Source organism: Rhipicephalus microplus, chromosome 6 (assembly GCF_043290135.1).
Source record: "Rhipicephalus microplus isolate Deutch F79 chromosome 6, USDA_Rmic, whole genome shotgun sequence".
Lineage (NCBI taxonomy): Eukaryota > Metazoa > Arthropoda > Arachnida > Ixodida > Ixodidae > Rhipicephalus > Rhipicephalus microplus.
This window is the reverse complement of record NC_134705.1, coordinates 119,702,426-119,708,090: the sequence shown is the minus strand read 5'-3', so window position 1 is coordinate 119,708,090 and position 5,665 is coordinate 119,702,426.

Genomic DNA, 5,665 nt, shown 5'->3' with positions numbered 1-5,665 from the left:
GGCTACTTCAAAAAGTTTTGCAGGGTTTCTCTGCATAATCTAGTTGGTGAGCAAGGTTTGTACTGATTCTTTCTTAGCAATTAAACTTCACTTCCAAGCTCTAAAAGGTCCTTGAAAAACCACTGGCCTGTTTCGCTGCTGGCGTCTCCTAAACTGTGTTCATCATGCTCCTTTGTGAACTGCAAAAACCTGGTAATGGACGAGCGCAGTGCGTGCGGAGTAGCACGAATACTTTTATATGTGTCTTTGACAAGGCTATTGTAATTTTCACCCACTTACAAATCAACACTCAAGCCCACATAGGCGAAAATTCAAAAAAATTTAAAAGGGGGGACAAATTTGCCGTGGCAGGTATTCTGTTCAGTATTATCTGTAACAGATTGAGTGCTAGTTGATTTCAGTAGTTCCACAGAGCTGAGAGGTATTGAACCCGGGTACACGCTACAAAGTATAAATGCGATGAAAATGTTAAGCTCGCTATGGCCCACTGTGCAGCCATTCAGACACATCATGTTGGCAACCAGCATCTCCCCTCTCTTCTATCTGAGCACAAGAGGGGTTCAGTACTTCCCTGCCCCCCCAGCTCTACGTCTTACGCCACCGCAAGCTTGCACTTATCGTTAGAGCTTTACGTAAGCTCCAGTGGTACCTAATTTAGAAATTGCCTCTCTGGTAGAGTACACTGTATCTCTCGTGCAAGCAAACACGTGGCATTAATCCTACTGTATTGTTAAAGCACACCATCATAATTGAAAAGCGGCTTGCGTGCAGCGCGAATAAAGCACGCGAACATTTCACTCGTACATCCTGCGCAGGTACGCGACCTCTTCTTCTCCAACAAGAACGAGATGGATAACATAGCAAAGCTGCAGGCCCGCGATGCCCTGTGGCGCTTTAGCTGTGGCAACAAGCGCACCACCATTATAGCGGTGCGCGACGTGCTGGAGAAGTACCAGATGAAACGCATGTGGCAGTTTCTCAACTCGGTTATCCGCGACGCCCTGGGCGGCCCCTTCTTCCGCAAGCCCATCATCAGCGCCAACGCGCAACCGCTGCTCAAGCAGTGGGGCAAGACAATCGTTGTCGCTTGCCGTGCGTTCGGGGACCAGCACCTGGACAGGTACAGTACCAATGCTTTGTTCAATCTTTTTAAATGCGAAGCATCTCTTAGCGAACTTCGGCGATTTTGAGATCTATCTATCTATCTATCTATCTATCTATCTATCTATCTATCTATCTATCTATCTATCTATCTATCTATCTATCTATCTATCTATCTATCTATCTATCTATCTATCTATCTATCTATCTATCTATCTATCTATCTATCTATCTATCTATCTATCTATCTATCTATCTATCTATCTATCTATCTATCTATCTATTGGCTGGCTGGCTGGCTAGCCAGCCACTTACGTTTGGGTGCTCTCGTGGTCACCCCCTTAACTTGGCGTTAGCCAAAATTAGCCTGGGAGGGTAAGGTGGTTCGACGAATATGACGCGCTCGTCACAATCCCATCACATGCGTCGTCAACACATACCGCCTGACAGTGGCACATACCCATAGTCGGGTATGTGCCGCTGGTATGTGGGTATGTGACACAGGTGATTGACGCTTAGTATCCACCCAGGAACGATGACAACACACATCGGAAACTTTAACGCACGAGCGTTAATACCCGACATTGGTAGCGTCGACCCATCGAATGCAAAGAATAATTGTCAGGGTCCCAGCTGGAATCAAACCCAAGCATACTGCGTGGCATAGAGCATTTTACCACACAGCTACACCAGGTCTCGGAACGACTTTTCAAATAGATACTAATCTTCGTGAAACGTCTATAGTGGTTGCAGTGCTGCCAACTCAATTTTATAAACAATACATATGTACTCATTTGATACAGCCGTCACGTCAGGTTAATGCCAATCGTGATTAGTTGCCATGCCCTGAAGCTTGTTTATGTACAATATCCAAGGCCAGCATCCTCGCAAGCATCAGCGCTTCATATGAGCTTTTGGTGTTGCTAATACGCATGTTACAGTTGGCATCGTTGCGCAAGTGCAAACAACTGGTTATATACACATCTGCAACTCTTCAAAATATGTCTGTGCGTGCAATATTTGTACATATATTTAACGCCATTTTGTGACGTGTCGCTCAATAAAAAAATTGCAACACGGTCACCTTCCCTCCGCATGCTTAGCATAACGTCGATTATCAGGCACGTGGGATCTGCCGAATTTTTTTTAGCACTAGCTCATTATTCGCTTCGTTATAGTGCATGCTGAAATGGTAGTCAAGTAAAGGGTATTGATGTTTTTACATCTATCACACCTTTTGTAGCACAACCTGGCCAACGAGATGCCACCTCTTGTCCGCTGTTGGTCATCTGTTGTGATTTTGTTGCATAGAAGTGGCACAAGCTTGCTCTCTTCAAAGAACTGTGCTGGCCTGATACTCGAGATCGCATATTTTTGAAAGTTGGGTGGCAGGACAGGAACACGCCCGATGCTTTAGCTGAATTCGTAGAACAACAGAGACGTTATCCGAAGGTTCTAGGTTTGGTTCCTACCGTCAGCAACTTGTCCGTTCATCCACTTCAATTTATTCACGTTTATGCTTTATTGTCTGTTAGTCCCATTGGGTGGTGTCTGGTAAAAAAAAAGCCAGGCCTTCATCAACTCCTCTTGCTTCAAGCAGACGTGTATGCAATAATTTGTGAAGAGTGAATATCTTAAGTTTTCTATAGGACTTACCAACAACTTATCCTGCTACCCAGGTCATTGCACATGGAACACGGCTTCGTGTTGGTCTGCAAGACGTACTACGGCAAAATCCGGTCCTGGTTCGTGGCTCAGGGTTTCAGCTTGATCGACCTGATGATCAGCGGCCTCTTCTACCCCGACTATCCGACCATGTTTGCAAACGTCGCCAAACGCCCCATTACGAAGCACTTCCGCTGCTACATGACTAGTCTGGAGATGCCCATGAACTCGATGGCGGCCATGTTCAGCTGGACGAAAGGGATGCTACGCAGTACCAAGCTGGACAACGACTCCAGGCCAGTCGACTTTGCCAGGATGCTAGAGAAGGCGGTTGCCCAGCTTTTAATGTCCTGGTACATGTCGCAAGACATCGAAATGTGTTTTGAAGGATTGGGCACCGTGCGCAGGAGGGACTATTTGAACACACTTGAATCAATCGCCAACGTAGCCGTGCAAATGGCGTCAGTGTACAAGCAAGTCTTCATGGAAGAGGCAATCGCCATAATAGTCGCCTTCTCCCAGCACAGGGCTGCACAGCACGTGTGGCTAATCTGTCTGCGATTCGCCGTTTCTGTGGGAAATCGCTTGATTTTTTAAGTCTCTTTCTCTCAGTTACTACGGCGTGGGACTTCATTTTGAGTAGGATAATTTTTTTGTTTCAGTAGATGGAAGCCACGGCAAGCAAAACGCGCTGAGCGATCTTATATTTGCTAAGTCGTTGGTTTCGTTGGATGGATGCAACGACAAGTAGCAAGCGCTGGTTGCTTTCCGTTGTTATAATCTAAGAAATAAAAGAAACTTTATGATCGAAACGCCCGTCTCATTTTTAACGCGTTGAATAGCTCGTTGTGCGTTAGTTTTGAGCAAGAACTGTTTTCCGCGAACCAAATACAAAAGATGCAAACAAATTTAATAGTTTTTTTGGTGTGATTGAAAATCGAACCATGTTTAAGAATCCCATCGCGAGCCATTTCGCCTCCCCCGAAATGTGACCACCGCCACTGGGATGTGACCACCGCCTTCATCGGGTTAGCAGGTGAGTACCTTAGCAACCTATCCACCACAGCACATCATTCAGATACATATCCAATCACTTGGAGTATTCTAAAGTGAAAGCAATAGGTTCGTTAGTTCGAATAGTTTTCTTGATAATACAAGTAACTATTTTATCCATCAATTCTGTAACACAATGTCCTTACTATCCGCTCAACCCTTTCAGTACGCAGTTTTAATGGTCTCAGCTCTAGGCATTAACATCATCACCAGCTGGCTGATTCCGCGGAAGATAAAAAAACGTGGTGTACTTGATATCTGCTATTTTCCTCGTACGTTTTATACCATGCCCGTGTGATTTTACAGCTTGAAATTACAATTTTTTTCTCAACTAACATATTTTTAACCAAGGAAAAATTGAGAAGCATCGCCAGGTCACGACGGCCATTTTTTGAAAAGTGGGTTTTTGGGAATTCGCGATCATGCTAACAGTGGCGCAAGCTATATATCAGAAATTGTTTTTGCTTAGCACAGCTGGAAGCAATGAAGAAATAGCTTATATAATTTTATCAAGCTCGGGGCAACCTAGGTATTTCTAAATATTATCGAAAAACGCCATATTTATAAAAGTAGCTTGTTTTTTTGGGGCCAGATTCTGTTTCTGTGAATGTTATAGCTTGTTCATACTTCCAGCATTGATAGCACCTTAAATGAGTAATTATTCTCTGCATTTTAATTTGTCCAGTAGTTTTGAAAGGAGTGAATTTTTTCGCTCTAAACATGAAAACCTATATAAAAAACACACTCTCAATTTCGCTCAATGTTTTTTAAATTGTACTCGGTAAACTGCGTTATTATATTCTAAAAAAAAATGTTGGCTCAATTTGATGAGAACAAACTTCTTCATTTTCAAACATTGCGTTTTCTGAGTGTGTTCACTTCCAAGTTCAGTTCCATATATTTTTTGGCAAAAAATACAATAGTGCTGTTTTTCTTTTTCTGATTGGGCGAAATAACATTAGTGCGTTATTTACTGAGAATATAAATGTTCTCCTCAAAAACGACATTTCGAATGAAATGCATACTAGTATATTTCTTAACGATTACGCAAAAATAAAAAAAGGAGGGCACAAGAATCAGCACTGACACGAGCAGCATTAACAACTCTTGTGTGGGTAATTTATATCCTTATATTTTTTTGCGCAAACTGGTTAAAATGAACTTTTCAGCTCTAAAAATATAAAAAATACGAGCAAACGAGGAGATATCAAGTATAGCACATTTTTCGGTCTTTCGTGAAATCGACCAGCAGCATCGGCAACAGTAGCAGCCCGACCATACGCGCTGCATGTTCCTCCAATCAACCCCGTCCTGTACTTTCTGCGGCCGCGTCTTACGCGTAAACTTCTTTCTTAATCTCATCTGTCCCCTCTAATTTTCTGTCTCCCTCTCACGTGGTTGGCTTCTCTTGGAATCCAGTCTAATGCCATTTAGATAACTTCAGGCCTGATCATTGTGTCTGCCTCAGCCTCTGACATCACTCCGTTGTGACCAGCGTGTTTTCACTGCACAGACGTGCCTAGCTTGATCTCGTTGCTCGGTAGACAGATTGGCAAGCCCGACAAACGTTTACCCGGAGGGCTGATGTGCTTGTTGGCGACGTGAGAAGACCGTATTTTTCTGTGTCCGCAATCCGTAACCTGCTGCGTGAATGTGAGATGTGTTTTGTGCACTGCATATTCGCAATCTGTACGGCTGCAGATCTGAACGATTGGGCGATGCTGCGTGGCGAATTGTCGTGGCAAAGGGATCGAAGTCGCGAGCGTTCTCGTTTCCCTAAGGACAACCGAAGGACGAAATGGCAGTTTGTCGTTCGTTAAACTGACGTCGACATTCGTTTTCTTGG